The sequence below is a fragment of the Pristiophorus japonicus genome, unplaced genomic scaffold, assembly GCF_044704955.1.
Source record: "Pristiophorus japonicus isolate sPriJap1 unplaced genomic scaffold, sPriJap1.hap1 HAP1_SCAFFOLD_613, whole genome shotgun sequence".
NCBI lineage: Eukaryota > Metazoa > Chordata > Chondrichthyes > Pristiophoridae > Pristiophorus > Pristiophorus japonicus.
Genome location: NW_027254524.1, coordinates 29,755 through 51,000, shown reverse-complemented (window position 1 = coordinate 51,000; position 21,246 = coordinate 29,755). Strand labels below are relative to the sequence as shown.

The following is a 21,246-nucleotide window of genomic DNA, read 5'->3' as shown; positions in this document are numbered from 1 at the left end:
CTGCCCTTGTCTGCCTGGAGAACTGTGTGCTGCTTTAACAATGTTGAATCTCTGTCCCAACTATTCCTTAACACAGTACCTCTCGTCTGTTCTGCTAGTGGCCATGCTCGCGTGGTTTAAATCCCAGTTTCTCGTCGCCATTGATACATCCTTACTACACAGTACAAATGCACACGAGGCCCATGCTTGAGAGAAGGTCAGTCTGTGACCTGTCCTTTATTCCTCAGCACTCAAGAGATGGAAGTGGGTGGAGCTTCCACTTTTATACCTGAAGATCCAGGTTAGGAGTGTCTCCCACAAGTTCACCACCTAGTGGTCATTGTTCTCACAGTGTATAACTTAGGTCAGATTATACATGGGTTACAATGCTGGTTGAATATATGACAGCGACACTCAGTCCTGTTCTACACACAGTGCTGGGACATTCAATCCTGTTATACACACAGTGCTGGGACATTCAATCCTGTTATACACACAGTCAGTGCTGGGACACTCAGTCCTGTTATACACACAGTGCTGGGACACTCAGTCCTGTTATACACACAGTCAGTGCTGGGACACTCAGTCCTGTTATACACACAGTCAGTGCTGGGACACTCAGTCCTGTTATACACACAGTCAGTGCTGGGACACTCAGTCCTGTTATACACACTGTGCTGGGACACTCAGTCCTGTTATATACACAGTGCTGGGACACTCAGTCCTGTTATACACACAGTGCTGGGACACTCAGTCCTGTTATACACACAGTGCTGGGACACTCAGTCCTGTTATACACACAGTCAGTGCTGGGACACTCAGTCATGTTATACACACAGTCAGTGCTGGGACACTCAGTCCTGTTATACACACAGTGCTGGGACAATCAGTCCTGTTATACACACAGTCAGTGCTGGGACACTCAGTCCTGTTATGCACATAGTCAGTGCTGGGACACTCAGTTCTGTTATACAGACAGTCATTGCTGGGACACTCAGTCCTGTTATACTCACAGTGCTGGGACACTCAGTCCTGTTATTCACACAGTCAGTGCTGGAACACTCAGTCCTGTTATACACACAGTCAGTGCTGGGACATTCAGTCCTGTTATACACACAGTCAGTGCTGGGACACTCAGTCATGTTATACACACAGTCAGTGCTGGGACACTCAGTCCTGTTATACACACAGTGCTGGGATAATCAGTCCTGTTATACACACAGTCAGTGCTGGGACACTCAGTCCTGTTATACACACAGTTAGTGCTGGGACACTCGGTCCTGTTATACACACAGTGCTGGGACACTCAGTACTGTTATACTCACAGTCAGTGCTGGGACCCTCAGTCCTGTTATACACACAGTGCTTGGACACCCAGTCGTGTTATACACACAGTGCTGGGACACTCAGTCCTGTTATACACATAGTCAGTGCTGGGACACTCAGTCGTGTTATACACACAGTGCTGGGACACTCAGTCCTGTTATACACACAGTCAGTGCTGGGACACTCAGTCCTGTTATACCCACAGTGCTGGGACACTCAGTCCTGATATACACAAAGTGCTGGGACACTCAGTCCTGTTATACACACAGACAGTGCAAGGACACTCAGTCCTGTAATACACTCAGTCAGTGCTGGGACACTCAGTCCTGTTATACACACAGTCAGTGCTGGGACACTCAGTCCTGTTATACACACAGTCATTGCTGGGACACTCAGTCCTGTTATACACACAGTGCTGGGACACCAAGTCCTGTTATACACACACTCAGTGATGGGACACTCAGTTCTGTTATACACACAGTGCTGGGACACTCAGTCATGTTGTACACACAGTCAGTGCTGGGACATTCAGTCCTGTTATACACACAGTGCTGGGACACTCAGTCGTGTTATACACACAGTGCTGGGACATTCAGTACTGTTATACACACAGTGCTGGGACACTCAGTCCTGTTATACACACACAGTCAGTGCTGGGACACTCAGTCCTGTTATACACACAGACAGTGCAAGGACACTCAGTCCTGTTATACACACAGTGCTGGGACACCAAGTCCTGTTATACACACAGTCAGTGATGGGACACTCAGTTCTGTTATACACACAGTGCTGGGACACTCAGTCATGTTGTACACACAGTCAGTGCTGGGACATTCAGTCCTGTTATACACACAGTGCTGGGACACTCAGTCCTGTTATACACACAGTGCTGGGACATTCAGTCCTGTTATACACACAGTGCTGGGACACTCAGTCCTGTTATACACACCAACAGTGCTGGGACACTCAGTCCGATTATACACACAGTGCTGGGACACTCAGTCCTGTTATACACACAGTGCTGGGACACTCAGTCCTGTTATACACACAGTCAGTGCTGGGACACTCAGTCATGTTATACACACAGTCAGTGCTGGGACACTCAGTCCTGTTATACACACAGTGCTGGGACAATCAGTCCTGTTATACACACAGTCAGTGCTGGGACACTCAGTCCTGTTATCCACACAGTCAGTGCTGGGACACTCAGTCCTGTTATACACACAGTCAGTGATGGGACACTCAGTTCTGTTATACAGACAGTCATTGCTGGGACACTCAGTCCTGTTAGACACACAGTGCTGGGACACTCAGTCCTGTTATACACACAGTGCTGGGACACTCAGTCCTGTTATACACACAGTATGTGCTGGGACACTCACTCCTGTTATACACACCGTGCTGGGACACTCAGTCCTGTTATACACACAGTGCTGGGACACTCAGTCCTGTTATACACACAGTATGTGCTGGGACACTCAGTCCTGTTATACACACAGTATGTGCTGGGACACTCACTCCTGTTATACACACAGTGCTGGGACACTCAGTCCTGTTATACACACAGTGCTGGGACACTCAGTCCTGTTATACACACAGTGCTGGGACACTCAGTCCTGTTATACACACAGTGCTGGGACACTCAGTCCTGTTATACACACAGTCATTGCTGGGACTGCCATGTAATCAACCAGCATTGTACCCTATGTTTCATCTGACCACTGTGAGAACAATGACCACTAGGTGGAGAACTTGTGCGAGACACTCCTAACCTGGACCTTCAGGTATAAAAGGGAAGCTCCACCCACTTTCATCATTATCGGTGGCGTCCTGGTGTATGAACTGTATACGTGCTCCACATGAACTCGCTGAACTTCAGCTTCCAGCGATTTCCCCCAGTGTTCATTTCTGCAATTTCTGCAGGTATTTTGCTCATCTCTGCAAACTCTGGCTGAGTGTGTGCCTCCACGCCTCCAGCATGAGCTGTTGTTAGAAACAAAAGGTCCCTTGCCAGTCGATCGTTACTGAATGCCCCTGTTATTGTCCTTGAGTGCACCATTAACAGGTGTTGATGGCCCCATTACTGGCCGCATTGTCCCTTGCAATGGCGTAAATCACCGTTCAGCTTGCCATTGTCTCTGTTGAACTCCCCCTCTGGGTTCGAATACATATTGGGACATGCCTGACTGCCCTTGTCTGCCTGGAGAACTGTGTGCTGCTTTAACAATGTTGAATCTCTGTCCCAACTATTCCTTAACACAGTACCTCTCGTCTGTTCTGCTAGTGGCCATGCTCGCGTGGTTTAAATCCCAGTTTCTCGTCGCCATTGATACATCCTTACTACACAGTACAAATGCACACGAGGCCCATGCTTGAGAGAAGGTCAGTCTGTGACCTGTCCTTTATTCCTCAGCACTCAAGAGATGGAAGTGGGTGGAGCTTCCACTTTTATACCTGAAGATCCAGGTTAGGAGTGTCTCCCACAAGTTCACCACCTAGTGGTCATTGTTCTCACAGTGTATAACTTAGGTCAGATTATACATGGGTTACAATGCTGGTTGAATATATGACAGCGACACTCAGTCCTGTTCTACACACAGTGCTGGGACATTCAATCCTGTTATACACACAGTGCTGGGACATTCAATCCTGTTATACACACAGTCAGTGCTGGGACACTCAGTCCTGTTATACACACAGTGCTGGGACACTCAGTCCTGTTATACACACAGTCAGTGCTGGGACACTCAGTCCTGTTATACACACAGTCAGTGCTGGGACACTCAGTCCTGTTATACACACAGTCAGTGCTGGGACACTCAGTCCTGTTATACACACTGTGCTGGGACACTCAGTCCTGTTATATACACAGTGCTGGGACACTCAGTCCTGTTATACACACAGTGCTGGGACACTCAGTCCTGTTATACACACAGTGCTGGGACACTCAGTCCTGTTATACACACAGTCAGTGCTGGGACACTCAGTCATGTTATACACACAGTCAGTGCTGGGACACTCAGTCCTGTTATACACACAGTGCTGGGACAATCAGTCCTGTTATACACACAGTCAGTGCTGGGACACTCAGTCCTGTTATGCACATAGTCAGTGCTGGGACACTCAGTTCTGTTATACAGACAGTCATTGCTGGGACACTCAGTCCTGTTATACTCACAGTGCTGGGACACTCAGTCCTGTTATTCACACAGTCAGTGCTGGAACACTCAGTCCTGTTATACACACAGTCAGTGCTGGGACATTCAGTCCTGTTATACACACAGTCAGTGCTGGGACACTCAGTCATGTTATACACACAGTCAGTGCTGGGACACTCAGTCCTGTTATACACACAGTGCTGGGATAATCAGTCCTGTTATACACACAGTCAGTGCTGGGACACTCAGTCCTGTTATACACACAGTTAGTGCTGGGACACTCGGTCCTGTTATACACACAGTGCTGGGACACTCAGTACTGTTATACTCACAGTCAGTGCTGGGACCCTCAGTCCTGTTATACACACAGTGCTTGGACACCCAGTCGTGTTATACACACAGTGCTGGGACACTCAGTCCTGTTATACACATAGTCAGTGCTGGGACACTCAGTCGTGTTATACACACAGTGCTGGGACACTCAGTCCTGTTATACACACAGTCAGTGCTGGGACACTCAGTCCTGTTATACCCACAGTGCTGGGACACTCAGTCCTGATATACACAAAGTGCTGGGACACTCAGTCCTGTTATACACACAGTCTGTGCTGGGACACTCAGTCCTGTTATACACACAGTCAGTGCTGGGACACTCAGTCCTGTTCTACACACAGTCAGTGCTGGGACACTCAGTCCTGTTATACACACAGTGCTGGGACACTCAGTCCTGTTATACACACAGTCAGTGCTGGGACACTCAGTCCTGTTATACACACAGTCATTGCTGGGACATTAAGTCCTGTTATACACACAGTGCTGGGACACTCAGTCCTGTTATTCACACAGTCAGTGCTGGGACACTCAGTCCTGTTATACACACAGTCATTGCTGGGACATTAAGTCCTGTTATACACACAGTGCCGGGACACTCAGTCCTGTTATACACACAGTCAGTGCTGGGACACTCAGTCCTGTTATACACACAGTCATTGCTGGGACATTAAGTCCTGTTATACACACAGTGCTGGGACACTTAGTCCTGTTATACACACAGTCAGTGCTGGGACACTCAGTCCTGTTATACACACAGTCTTTGCTGGGACATTAAGTCCTGTTATACACACAGTCATTGCTGGGACACTCAGTCCTGTTAGCCACACAGTGCTGGGACACTCAGTCCTGTTATACACACAGTCAGTGCTGGGACATTAAGTCCTGTTATCCACACAGTGCTGGGACACTCAGTCCTGTTATACACACAGTCAGTGCTGGGACATTCAGTCCTGTTATACAGACAGTCATTGCTGGGACACTCAATCCTGTTAGACACACAGTGCTGGGACACTCAGTCCTGTTATACACACAGTGCTGGGACACTCAGTCCTGTTATACACACAGTATGTGCTGGGACACTCAGTCCTGTTATACACACAGTCAGTGCTGGGACACTCAGTCCTGTTATACACACAGTCATTGCTGGGACATTAAGTCCTGTTATACACAGAGTCAGTGCTGGGACACTCAGTCCTGTTATACACACAGACAGTGCAAGGACACTCAGTCCTGTAATACACTCAGTCAGTGCTGGGACACTCAGTCCTGTTATACACACAGTCAGTGCTGGGACACTCAGTCCTGTTATACACACAGTCATTGCTGGGACACTCAGTCCTGCTATACACACAGTGCTGGGACACCAAGTCCTGTTATACACACAGTCAGTGATGGGACACTCAGTTCTGTTATGCACACAGTGCTGGGACACTCAGTCATGTTGTACACACAGTCAGTGCTGGGACATTCAGTCCTGTTATACACACAGTGCTGGGACACTCAGTCGTGTTATACACACAGTGCTGGGACATTCAGTCCTGTTATACACACAGTGCTGGGACACTCAGTCCTGTTATACACACACAGTCAGTGCTGGGACACTCAGTCCTGTTATACACACAGACAGTGCAAGGACACTCAGTCCTGTTATACACACAGTGCTGGGACACCAAGTCCTGTTATACACACAGTCAGTGATGGGACACTCAGTCCTGTTATACACACAGTGCTGGGACATTCAGTCCTGTTATACACACAGTGCTGGGACACTCAGTCCTGTTATACACACCAACAGTGCTGGGACACTCAGTCCGATTATACACACAGTGCTGGGACACTCAGTCCTGTTATACACACAGTGCTGGGACACTCAGTCCTGTTATACACACAGTCAGTGCTGGGACACTCAGTCATGTTATACATACAGTCAGTGCTGGGACACTCAGTCCTGTTATACACACAGTGCTGGGACAATCAGTCCTGTTATACACACAGTCAGTGCTGGGACACTCAGTCCTGTTATACACACAGTCAGTGATGGGACACTCAGTTCTGTTATACAGACAGTCATTGCTGGGACACTCAGTCCTGTTAGACACACAGTGCTGGGACACTCAGTCCTGTTATACACACAGTGCTGGGACACTCAGTCCTGTTATACACACAGTATGTGCTGGGACACTCACTCCTGTTATACACACAGTGCTGGGACACTCAGTCCTGTATAGACACAGTGCTGGGACACTCAGTCCTGTTATACACACAGTGCTGGGACACTCAGTCCTGTTATACACACAGTCAGTGCTGGGACACTCAGTCCTGTTATACACACAGTGCTGGGACACTCAGTCCTGTTATACACACAGTCATTGCTGGGACTGCCATGTAATCAACCAGCATTGTACCCTATGTTTCATCTGACCACTGTGAGAACAATGACCACTAGGTGGAGAACTTGTGCGAGACAATCCTAACCTGGACCTTCAGGTATAAATGGGAAGCTCCACCCACTTTCATCATTATCGGTGGCGTCCTGGTGTATGAACTGTATACGTGCTCCACATGAACTCGCTGAACTTCAGCTTCCAGCGATTTCCCCCAGTGTTCATTTCTGCAATTTCTGCAGGTATTTTGCTCATCTCTGCAAACTCTGGCTGAGTGTGTGCTTCCACGCCTCCAGCATGAGCTGTTGTTAGAAACAAAAGGTCCCTTGCCAGTCGATCGTTCCTGAATGCCCCTGTTATTGTCCTTGAGTGCACCATTAACAGGTGTTGATGGCCCCATTACTGGCCGCATTGTCCCTTGCAATGGCGTAAATCACAGTTCAGCTTGCCATTGTCTCTGTTGAACGCCCCCTCTGGGTTCGAATACATATTGGGACATGCCTGACTGCCCTTGTCTGCCTGGAGAACTGTGTGCTGCTTTAACAATGTTGAATCTCTGTCCCAACTATTCCTTAACACAGTACCTCTCGTCTGTTCTGCTAGTGGCCATGCTCGCGTGGTTTAAATCCCAGTTTCTCGTCGCCATTGATACATCCTTACTACACAGTACAAATGCACACGAGGCCCATGCTTGAGAGAAGGTCAGTCTGTGACCTGTCCTTTATTCCTCAGCACTCAAGAGATGGAAGTGGGTGGAGCTTCCACTTTTATACCTGAAGATCCAGGTTAGGAGTGTCTCCCACAAGTTCACCACCTAGTGGTCATTGTTCTCACAGTGTATAACTTAGGTCAGATTATACATGGGTTACAATGCTGGTTGAATATATGACAGCGACACTCAGTCCTGTTCTACACACAGTGCTGGGACATTCAATCCTGTTATACACACAGTGCTGGGACATTCAATCCTGTTATACACACAGTCAGTGCTGGGACACTCAGTCCTGTTATACACACAGTGCTGGGACACTCAGTCCTGTTATACACACAGTCAGTGCTGGGACACTCAGTCCTGTTATACACACAGTCAGTGCTGGGACACTCAGTCCTGTTATACACACAGTCAGTGCTGGGACACTCAGTCCTGTTATACACACTGTGCTGGGACACTCAGTCCTGTTATACACACAGTGCTGGGACACTCAGTCCTGTTATACACACAGTGCTGGGACACTCAGTCCTGTTATACACACAGTGCTGGGACACTCAGTGCTGTTATACACACAGTCAGTGCTGGGACACTCAGTCATGTTATACACACAGTCAGTGCTGGGACACTCAGTCCTGTTATACACACAGTCAGTGCTGGGACACTCAGTCCTGTTATACACACAGTCAGTGCTGGGACACTCAGTCCTGTTATACACACTGTGCTGGGACACTCAGTCCTGTTATACACACAGTGCTGGGACACTCAGTCCTGTTATACACACAGTGCTGGGACACTCAGTCCTGTTATACACACAGTGCTGGGACACTCAGTCCTGTTATACACACAGTCATTGTTGGGACTGCCATGTAATCAACCAGCATTGTACCCGATGTTTCATCTGACCACTGTGAGAACAATGACCACTAGGTGGAGAACTTGTGCGAGACACTCCTAACCTGGACCTTCAGGTATAAAAGGGAAGCTCCACCCACTTTCATCATTATCGGTGGCGTCCTGGTGTATGAACTGTATACGTGCTCCACATGAACTCGCTGAACTTCAGCTTCCAGCGATTTCCCCCAGAGTTCATTTCTGAAATTTCTGCAGGTATTTTGCTCATCTCTGCAAACTCTGGCTGAGTGTGTGCCTCCACGCCTCCAGCATGAGCTGTTGTTAGAAACAAAAGGTCCCTTGCCAGTCGATCGTCCCTGAATGCCCCTGTTATTGTCCTTGAGTGCACCATTAACAGGTGTTGATGGCCCCATTACTGGCCGCATTGTCCCTTGCAATGGCATGAATCATCGTTCAGCTTGCCATTGTCTCTGTCGAACTCCCCCTCTGGGTTCGACGACATGTTGGGACATGCCTGACTGCCCTTGTCTGCCTGGAGAACTGTGTGCTGCTTTAACAATGTTGAATCTCTGTCCCAACTATTCCTTAACACAGTACCTCTCGTCTGTTCTGCTAGTGGCCATGTTCGCGTGGTTTAAATCCCAGTTTCTCGTCGCCATTGATACATCCTTACTACACAGTATAAATGCACACGAGGCCCATGCTTGAGAGAAGGTCAGTCTGTGACCTGTCCTTTATTCCTCAGCACTCAAGAGATGGAAGTGGGTGGAGCTTCCACTTTTATACCTGAAGATCCAGGTTAGGAGTGTCTCCCACAAGTTCACCACCTAGTGGTCATTGTTCTCACAGTGTATAACTCAGGTCAGTTTATACATGGGTTACAATGCTGGTTGAATATATGACAGCGACACTCAGTCCTGTTCTACACACAGTGCTGGGACATTCAATCCTGTTCTACACACAGTCAGTGCTGGGACACTCAGTCCTGTTATACACACAGTGCTGGGACATTCAGTCCTGTTATACACACAGTGCTGGGACACTCAGTCCTGTTATACACACAGTGCTGGGACACTCAGTCCTGTTATACACACAGTGCTGGGACATTCAATCCTGTTATACACACTGTGCTGGGACACTCAGTCCTGTTATACACACAGTGCTGGGACATTCAATCCTGTTATACACACAGTGATGGGACATTCAATCCTGTTATACACACAGTCAGTGCTGCGACACTCAGTCCTGTTATACACACAGTCAGTGCTGGGACACTCAGTCCTGTTAGACACACAGTGCTGGGACACTCAGTCCTGTTATACACACAGTGCTGGGACACTCAGTCCTGTTATACACACAGTCAGTGCTGGGACACTCAGTCCTGTTGTACACACAATGTTGGGACACACTGTCCTGTTATACACACAGTGCTGGGACACCCAGTCGTGATATACACACAGTGCTGGGAGACTCAGTCCTGTTATACACACAGTCTGTGCTTGCACACTCAGTCCTGTTATACACACAGTGCTGGGACACTCAGTCCTGTTATACACACAGTCAGTGCTGGGACACTCAGTCCTGTAATACACACAGTGCTGGGACACTCAGTCCTGATATGCACACAGACAGTGCTGGGACACTCAGTGCTGTTATACACACAGTGCTGGGACACTCAGTCCTGATATACACACAGTGCTGGTACACTCAGTCCTGTTATACACACAGTGCTGGTACACTCAGTCCTGTTATACACACAGTGCTGGTACACTCAGTCCTGATATACACACAGACAGTGCTGGGACACTCAGTCCTGTCATACACACAGTGCTGGGACACTCAGTCCTGATATACACACAGTGCTGGGACACTCAGTCCTGATATACACACAGACAGTGCTGGGACACTCAGTCCTGTTATACACACAGTGCTGGGACACTCAGTCCTGATATACACACAGACAGTGCTGGGACACTCAGTACTGTTATACACACAGTGCTGGGACACTCAGTCCTGGTATACACACAGTGCTGGGGCACTCAGTCCTGGTATACACACAATGTTGGGACACTCAGTCCTGTTTACACAGAGTGCTGGGACACTCAGTCCTGATATGCACACAGTCAGTGCTGGGACACTCAGTCCTGTTATACACACAGTCAGTGCTGGGACATTGAGTCCTGTTATACACACAGTGCTGGGACACTCAGTCCTGTTATACACACAGTCAGTGCTGGGACATTCAGTCCTGTTATACACACAGTCAGTGCTGGGACATTAAGTCCTGTTATACACACAGTGCTGGGACACTCAGTCCTGTTATACACACAGTCAGTGCTGGGACACTCAGTCCTGTTATACACACAGTGCTGGGACACTCAGTCCTGTTATTCACACAGTGCTGGGACACTCAGTCCTGTTATACACACAGTGCTGGGACACTCCGTCCTGTTACAGACACAGTCAGTGCTGGGACACTCAGTCCTGTTATACACACAGTGCTGGGACACTCAGTCCTATTATACACACAGTGCTGGGGCACTCAGTCCTGTTATACACACAGTGCTGGGACACTCAGTCCTGTTATACACACAGTGCTGGGACACTCAGTCCTGTTATACACACAGTCATTGCTGGGACTGCCATGTAATCAACCAGCATTGTACCCTATGTTTCATCTGACCACTGTGAGAACAATGACCACTAGGTGGAGAACTTGTGCGAGACAATCCTAACCTGGACCTTCAGGTATAAAAGGGAAGCTCCATTCACTTTCATCATTATCGGTGGCGTCCTGGTGTATGAACTGTATATGTGCTCCACATGAACTCGCTGAACTTCAGCTTCCAGCGATTTCCCCCAGTGTTCATTTCTGCAATTTCTGCAGGTATTTTGCTCATCTCTGCAAACTCTGGCTGAGTGTGTGCCTCCACGCCTCCAGCTTGAGCTGTTGTTAGAAACAAAAGGTCCCTTGCCAGTCGATCGTCCCTGAATGCCCCTGTTATTGTCCTTGAGTGCACCATTAACAGGTGTTGATGGCCCCATTACTGGCCGCATTGTCCCTTGCAACGGCGTAAATCACCGTTCAGCTTGCCATTGTCTCTGTCGAATTCCACTTCTGGGTTCGACTACCCTTGTCTTCCTGGAGAACTGTGTGCTGCTTTAACAATGTTGAATCTCTGTCCCAACCATTCCTTAACACAGTACCTCTCGTCTGTTCTGCTAGTGGCCATGCTCGCGTGGTTTAAATCCCAGTTTCTCGTCGCCATTGATACATCCTTACTACACAGTATAAATGCACACGAGGCCCATGCTTGAGAGAAGGTCAGTCTGTGACCTGTCCTTTATTCCTCAGCACTCAAGAGATGGAAGTGGGTGGAGCTTCCCCTTTTTATACCTGAAGGCCCAGGTTAGGAGTGTCTCCCACAAGTTCACCACCTAGTGGTCATTGTTCTCACAGTGTACAACTTAGGTCAGTTTATACATGGGTTACAATGCTGGTTGAATATATGACAGCGACACTCAGTCCTGTTCTACACACAGTGCTGGGACATTCAATCCTGTTATACACACTGTCAGTGCTGGGACATTCAATCCTGTTATACACACAGTCAGTGCTGGGACACTCAGTCCTGTTATACACACAGTGCTGGGACACTCAGTCCTGTTATACACACAGTGCTGGGACACTCAGTCCTGTTATACACACAGTCAGTGCTGGGACACTCAGTCCTGTTATACACACAGTGCTGGGACACTCAGTCCTGTTATACACACAGTCAGTGCTGGGACACTCAGTCCTGTTATACACACAGTCAGTGCTGGGACACTCAGTCCTGTTATACACACAGTCAGTGCTGGGACACTCAGTCCTGTTATACACACAGTGCTGGGACACTCAGTCCTGTTATACACACAGTCAGTGCTGGGACACTCAGTCATGTTATACACACAGTCAGTGCTGGGACACTCATTCCTGTTATACACACAGTGCTGGGACAATCAATCCTGTTACACACACATTCAGTGCTGGGACACTCAGTCCTGTTATACACATTGTCAGTGCTGGGACACTCAGTCCTGTTATACACACAGTCAGTGATGGGACACTCAGTTCTGTTATACAGACAGTCATTGCTGGGACACTCAGTCCTGTTGGACACACAGTCAGTGCTGGGACATTAAGTCCTGTTATACACACAGTGCTGGGACACTCAATCCTGTTATACACACAGTCAGTGCTGGGACATTCAGTCCTGTTATACACACAGTCAGTGCTGGGACACTCAGTCCTGTTATACACACAGTGCTGGGACACTCAGTACTGTTATACTCACAGTCAGTGCTGGGACACTCAGTCCTGTTATACACACAGTGCTTGGACACCCAGTCGTGTTATACACACAGTGCTGGGACACTCAGTTCTGTTATACACACAGTCAGTGCTGGGACACTCAGTCCTGTTATACCCACAGTGCTGGGACACTCAGTCCTGATATACACAAAGTGCTGGGACACTCAGTCCTGTTATACACACAGTCAGTGCTGGGACACTCAGTCCGGTTCTACACACAGTCAGTGCTGGGACACTCAGTCCTGTTATACACACAGTGCTGGGACACTCAGTCCTGTTCTACACACAGTCAGTGCTGGGACACTCAGTCCTGTTATACACACAGTCATTGCTGGGACATTAAGTCCTGTTATACACACAGTGCTGGGACACTCAGTCCTGTTATTCACACAATCAGTGCTGGGACACTCAGTCCTGTTATACCCACAGTGCTGGGACACTCAGTCCTGATATACACAAAGTGCTGGGACACTCAGTCCTGTTATACACACAGTCTGTGCTGGGACACTCAGTCCTGTTATACACACAGTCAGTGCTGGGACACTCAGTCCTGTTCTACACACAGTCAGTGCTGGGACACTCAGTCCTGTTATACACACAGTCATTGCTGGGACATTAAGTCCTGTTATACACACAGTGCTGGGACACTCAGTCCTGTTATTCACACAGTCAGTGCTGGGACACTCAGTCCTGTTATACACACAGTCATTGCTGGGACATTAAGTCCTGTTATACACACAGTGCCGGGACACTCAGTCCTGTTATACACACAGTCAGTGCTGGGACACTCAGTCCTGTTATACACACAGTCATTGCTGGGACATTAAGTCCTGTTATACACACAGTGCTGGGACACTTAGTCCTGTTATACACACAGTCAGTGCTGGGACACTCAGTCCTGTTATACACACAGTCATTGCTGGGACATTAAGTCCTGTTATACACACAGTCATTGCTGGGACACTCAGTCCTGTTAGCCACACAGTGCTGGGACACTCAGTCCTGTTATACACACAGTCAGTGCTGGGACATTAAGTCCTGTTATCCACACAGTGCTGGGACACTCAGTCCTGTTATACACACAGTCAGTGCTGGGACATTCAGTCCTGTTATACAGACAGTCATTGCTGGGACACTCAATCCTGTTAGACACACAGTGCTGGGACACTCAGTCCTGTTATACACACAGTGCTGGGACACTCAGTCCTGTTATACACACAGTATGTGCTGGGACACTCAGTCCTGTTATACACACAGTCAGTGCTGGGACACTCAGTCCTGTTATACACACAGTCATTGCTGGGACATTAAGTCCTGTTATACACAGAGTCAGTGCTGGGACACTCAGTCCTGTTATACACACAGACAGTGCAAGGACACTCAGTCCTGTAATACACTCAGTCAGTGCTGGGACACTCAGTCCTGTTATACACACAGTCAGTGCTGGGACACTCAGTCCTGTTATACACACAGTCATTGCTGGGACACTCAGTCCTGCTATACACACAGTGCTGGGACACCAAGTCCTGTTATACACACAGTCAGTGATGGGACACTCAGTTCTGTTATGCACACAGTGCTGGGACACTCAGTCATGTTGTACACACAGTCAGTGCTGGGACATTCAGTCCTGTTATACACACAGTGCTGGGACACTCAGTCGTGTTATACACACAGTGCTGGGACATTCAGTCCTGTTATACACACAGTGCTGGGACACTCAGTCCTGTTATACACACACAGTCAGTGCTGGGACACTCAGTCCTGTTATACACACAGACAGTGCAAGGACACTCAGTCCTGTTATACACACAGTGCTGGGACACCAAGTCCTGTTATACACACAGTCAGTGATGGGACACTCAGTCCTGTTATACACACAGTGCTGGGACATTCAGTCCTGTTATACACACAGTGCTGGGACACTCAGTCCTGTTATACACACCAACAGTGCTGGGACACTCAGTCCGATTATACACACAGTGCTGGGACACTCAGTCCTGTTATACACACAGTGCTGGGACACTCAGTCCTGTTATACACACAGTCAGTGCTGGGAAACTCAGTCATGTTATACATACAGTCAGTGCTGGGACACTCAGTCCTGTTATACACACAGTGCTGGGACAATCAGTCCTGTTATACACACAGTCAGTGCTGGGACACTCAGTCCTGTTATACACACAGTCAGTGATGGGACACTCAGTTCTGTTATACAGACAGTCATTGCTGGGACACTCAGTCCTGTTAGACACACAGTGCTGGGACACTCAGTCCTGTTATACACACAGTGCTGGGACACTCAGTCCTGTTATACACACAGTATGTGCTGGGACACTCACTCCTGTTATACACACAGTGCTGGGACACTCAGTCCTGTATAGACACAGTGCTGGGACACTCAGTCCTGTTATACACACAGTGCTGGGACACTCAGTCCTGTTATACACACAGTCATTGCTGGGACTGCCATGTAATCAACCAGCATTGTACCCTATGTTTCATCTGACCACTGTGAGAACAATGACCACTAGGTGGAGAACTTGTGCGAGACAATCCTAACCTGGACCTTCAGGTATAAATGGGAAGCTCCACCCACTTTCATCATTATCGGTGGCGTCCTGGTGTATGAACTGTATACGTGCTCCACATGAACTCGCTGAACTTCAGCTTCCAATGATTTCCCCCAGTGTTCATTTCTGCAATTTCTGCAGGTATTTTGCTCATCTCTGCAAACTCTGGCTGAGTGTGTGCTTCCACGCCTCCAGCATGAGCTGTTGTTAGAAACAAAAGGTCCCTTGCCAGTCGATCGTTCCTGAATGCCCCTGTTATTGTCCTTGAGTGCACCATTAACAGGTGTTGATGGCCCCATTACTGGCCGCATTGTCCCTTGCAATGGCGTAAATCACCGTTCAGCTTGCCATTGTCTCTGTTGAACTCCCCCTCTGGGTTCGAATACATATTGGGACATGCCTGACTGCCCTTGTCTGCCTGGAGAACTGTGTGCTGCTTTAACAATGTTGAATCTCTGTCCCAACTATTCCTTAACACAGTACCTCTCGTCTGTTCTGCTAGTGGCCATGCTCGCGTGGTTTAAATCCCAGTTTCTCGTCGCCATTGATACATCCTTACTACACAGTACAAATGCACACGAGGCCCATGCTTGAGAGAAGGTCAGTCTGTGACCTGTCCTTTATTCCTCAGCACTCAAGAGATGGAAGTGGGTGGAGCTTCCACTTTTATACCTGAAGATCCAGGTTAGGAGTGTCTCCCACAAGTTCACCACCTAGTGGTCATTGTTCTCACAGTGTATAACTTAGGTCAGATTATACATGGGTTACAATGCTGGTTGAATATATGACAGCGACACTCAGTCCTGTTCTACACACAGTGCTGGGACATTCAATCCTGTTATACACACAGTGCTGGGACATTCAATCCTGTTATACACACAGTCAGTGCTGGGACACTCAGTCCTGTTATACACACAGTGCTGGGACACTCAGTCCTGTTATACACACAGTCAGTGCTGGGACACTCAGTCCTGTTATACACACAGTCAGTGCTGGGACACTCAGTCCTGTTATACACACAGTCAGTGCTGGGACACTCAGTCCTGTTATACACACTGTGCTGGGACACTCAGTCCTGTTATACACACAGTGCTGGGACACTCAGTCCTGTTATACACACAGTGCTGGGACACTCAGTCCTGTTATACACACAGTGCTGGGACACTCAGTCCTGTTATACACACAGTCAGTGCTGGGACACTCAGTCATGTTATACACACAGTCAGTGCTGGGACACTCAGTCCTGTTATACACACAGTCAGTGCTGGGACACTCAGTCCTGTTATACACACAGTCAGTGCTGGGACACTCAGTCCTGTTATACACACTGTGCTGGGACACTCAGTCCTGTTATACACACAGTGCTGGGACACTCAGTCCTGTTATACACACAGTGCTGGGACACTCAGTCCTGTTATACACACAGTGCTGGGACACTCAGTCCTGTTATACACACAGTCATTGTTGGGACTGCCATGTAATCAACCAGCATTGTACCCGATGTTTCATCTGACCACTGTGAGAACAATGACCACTAGGTGGAGAACTTGTGCGAGACACTCCTAACCTGGACCTTCAGGTATAAAAGGGAAGCTCCACCCACTTTCATCATTATCGGTGGCGTCCTGGTGTATGAACTGTATACGTGCTCCACATGAACTCGCTGAACTTCAGCTTCCAGCGATTTCCCCCAGAGTTCATTTCTGCAATTTCTGCAGGTATTTTGCTCATCTCTGCAAACTCTGGCTGAGTGTGTGCCTCCACGCCTCCAGCATGAGCTGTTGTTAGAAACAAAAGGTCCCTTGCCAGTCGATCGTCCCTGAATGCCCCTGTTATTGTCCTTGAGTGCACCATTAACAGGTGTTGATGGCCCCATTACTGGCCGCATTGTCCCTTGCAATGGCATGAATCATCGTTCAGCTTGCCATTGTCTCTGTCGAACTCCCCCTCTGGGTTCGACGACATGTTGGGACATGCCTGACTGCCCTTGTCTGCCTGGAGAACTGTGTGCTGCTTTAACAATGTTGAATCTCTGTCCCAACTATTCCTTAACACAGTACCTCTCGTCTGTTCTGCTAGTGGCCATGTTCGCGTGGTTTAAATCCCAGTTTCTCGTCGCCATTGATACATCCTTACTACACAGTATAAATGCACACGAGGCCCATGCTTGAGAGAAGGTCAGTCTGTGACCTGTCCTTTATTCCTCAGCACTCAAGAGATGGAAGTGGGTGGAGCTTCCACTTTTATACCTGAAGATCCAGGTTAGGAGTGTCTCCCACAAGTTCACCACCTAGTGGTCATTGTTCTCACAGTGTATAACTCAGGTCAGTTTATACATGGGTTACAATGCTGTTTGAATATATGACAGCGACACTCAGTCCTGTTCTACACACAGTGCTGGGACATTCAATCCTGTTCTACACACAGTCAGTGCTGGGACACTCAGTCCTGTTATACACACAGTGCTGGGACATTCAGTCCTGTTATACACACAGTCAGTGCTGGGACACTCAGTCCTGTAATACACACAGTGCTGGGACACTCAGTCCTGATATGCACACAGACAGTGCTGGGACACTCAGTGCTGTTATACACACAGTGCTGGGACACTCAGTCCTGATATACACACAGTGCTGGTACACTCAGTCCTGTTATACACACAGTGCTGGTACACTCAGTCCTGTTATACACACAGTGCTGGTACACTCAGTCCTGATATACACACAGACAGTGCTGGGACACTCAGTCCTGTCATACACACAGTGCTGGGACACTCAGTCCTGATATACACACAGTGCTGGGACACTCAGTCCTGATATACACACAGACAGTGCTGGGACACTCAGTCCTGTTATACACACAGTGCTGGGACACTCAGTCCTGATATACACACAGACAGTGCTGGGACACTCAGTCCTGTTATACACACAGTGCTGGGACACTCAGTCCTGGTATACACACAGTGCTGGGGCACTCAGTCCTGGTATACACACAATGTTGGGACACTCAGTCCTGTTTACACAGAGTGCTGGGACACTCAGTCCTGATATGCACACAGTCAGTGCTGGGACACTCAGTCCTGTTATACACACAGTCAGTGCTGGGACATTGAGTCCTGTTATACACACAGTGCTGGGACACTCAGTCCTGTTATACACACAGTCAGTGCTGGGACATTCAGTCCTGTTATACACACAGTCAGTGCTGGGACATTAAGTCCTGTTATACACACAGTGCTGGGACACTCAGTCCTGTTATACACACAGTCAGTGCTGGGACACTCAGTCCTGTTATACACACAGTGCTGGGACACTCAGTCCTGTTATTCACACAGTGCTGGGACACTCAGTCCTGTTATACACACAGTGCTGGGACACTCCGTCCTGTTACAGACACAGTCAGTGCTGGGACACTCAGTCCTGTTATACACACAGTGCTGGGACACTCAGTCCTATTATACACACAGTGCTGGGGCACTCAGTCCTGTTATACACACAGTGCTGGGACACTCAGTCCTGTTATACACACAGTGCTGGGACACTCAGTCCTGTTATACACACAGTCATTGCTGGGACTGCCATGTAATCAACCAGCATTGTACCCTATGTTTCATCTGACCACTGTGAGAACAATGACCACTAGGTGGAGAACTTGTGCGAGACAATCCTAACCTGGACCTTCAGGTATAAAAGGGAAGCTCCATTCACTTTCATCATTATCGGTGGCGTCCTGGTGTATGAACTGTATACGTGCTCCACATGAACTCGCTGAACTTCAGCTTCCAGCGATTTCCCCCAGTGTTCATTTCTGCAATTTCTGCAGGTATTTTGCTCATCTCTGCAAACTCTGGCTGAGTGTGTGCCTCCACGCCTCCAGCTTGAGCTGTTGTTAGAAACAAAAGGTCCCTTGCCAGTCGATCGTCCCTGAATGCCCCTGTTATTGTCCTTGAGTGCACCATTAACAGGTGTTGATGGCCCCATTACTGGCCGCATTGTCCCTTGCAACGGCGTAAATCACCGTTCAGCTTGCCATTGTCTCTGTCGAATTCCACTTCTGGGTTCGACTACCCTTGTCTTCCTGGAGAACTGTGTGCTGCTTTAACAATGTTGAATCTCTGTCCCAACCATTCCTTAACACAGTACCTCTCGTCTGTTCTGCTAGTGGCCATGCTCGCGTGGTTTAAATCCCAGTTTCTCGTCGCCATTGATACATCCTTACTACACAGTATAAATGCACACGAGGCCCATGCTTGAGAGAAGGTCAGTCTGTGACCTGTCCTTTATTCCTCAGCACTCAAGAGATGGAAGTGGGTGGAGCTTCCCCTTTTTATACCTGAAGGCCCAGGTTAGGAGTGTCTCCCACAAGTTCACCACCTAGTGGTCATTGTTCTCACAGTGTACAACTTAGGTCAGTTTATACATGGGTTACAATGCTGGTTGAATATATGACAGCAACACTCAGTCCTGTTCTACACACAGTGCTGGGACATTCAATCCTGTTATACACACTGTCAGTGCTGGGACATTCAATCCTGTTATACACACAGTCAGTGCTGGGACACTCAGTCCTGTTATACACACAGTGCTGGGACACTCAGTCCTGTTATACACACAGTGCTGGGACACTCAGTCCTGTTATACACACAGTCAGTGCTGGGACACTCAGTCCTGTTATACACACAGTGCTGGGACACTCAGTCCTGTTATACACACAGTCAGTGCTGGGACACTCAGTCCTGTTATACACACAGTCAGTGCTGGGACACTCAGTCCTGTTATACACACAGTCAGTGCTGGGACACTCAGTCCTGTTATACACACAGTGCTGGGACACTCAGTCCTGTTATACACACAGTCAGTGCTGGGACACTCAGTCATGTTATACACACAGTCAGTGCTGGGACACTCATTCCTGTTATACACACAGTGCTGGGACAATCAATCCTGTTACACACACATTCAGTGCTGGGACACACAGTCCTGTTATACACATTGTCAGTGCTGGGACACTCAGTCCTGTTATACACACAGTCAGTGATGGGACACTCAGTTCTGTTATACAGACAGTCATTGCTGGGACACTCAGTCCTGTTGGACACACAGTCAGTGCTGGGACATTAAGTCCTGTTATACACACAGTGCTGGGACACTCAATCCTGTTATACACACAGTCAGTGCTGGGACATTCAGTCCTGTTATACACACAGTCAGTGCTGGGACACTCAGTCCTGTTATACACACAGTGCTGGGACACTCAGTACTGTTATACTCACAGTCAGTGCTGGGACACTCAGTCCTGTTATACACACAGTGCTTGGACACCCAGTCGTGTTATACACACAGTGCTGGGACACTCAGTTCTGTTATACACACAGTCAGTGCTGGGACACTCAGTCCTGTTATACCCACAGTGCTGGGACACTCAGTCCTGATATACACAAAGTGCTGGGACACTCAGTCCTGTTATACACACAGTCAGTGCTGGGACACTCAGTCCGGTTCTACACACAGTCAGTGCTGGGACACTCAGTCCTGTTATACACACAGTGCTGGGACACTCAGTCCTGTTCTACACA

The 21,246-nt window shown here is 48.5% G+C and overlaps 1 protein-coding gene across 1 annotated transcript in view; it reads right to left on the bottom strand.

The window, feature by feature from the left end:
- The window catches only part of LOC139255579 (spectrin beta chain, non-erythrocytic 5-like), a gene marked incomplete at its 3' end in the record, with an annotated part of 292,546 nt that overhangs the window by 253,053 nt on the left and 18,247 nt on the right, over positions 1 to 21,246 (bottom strand). The gene's annotated exons all lie outside the window — the stretch shown is intronic.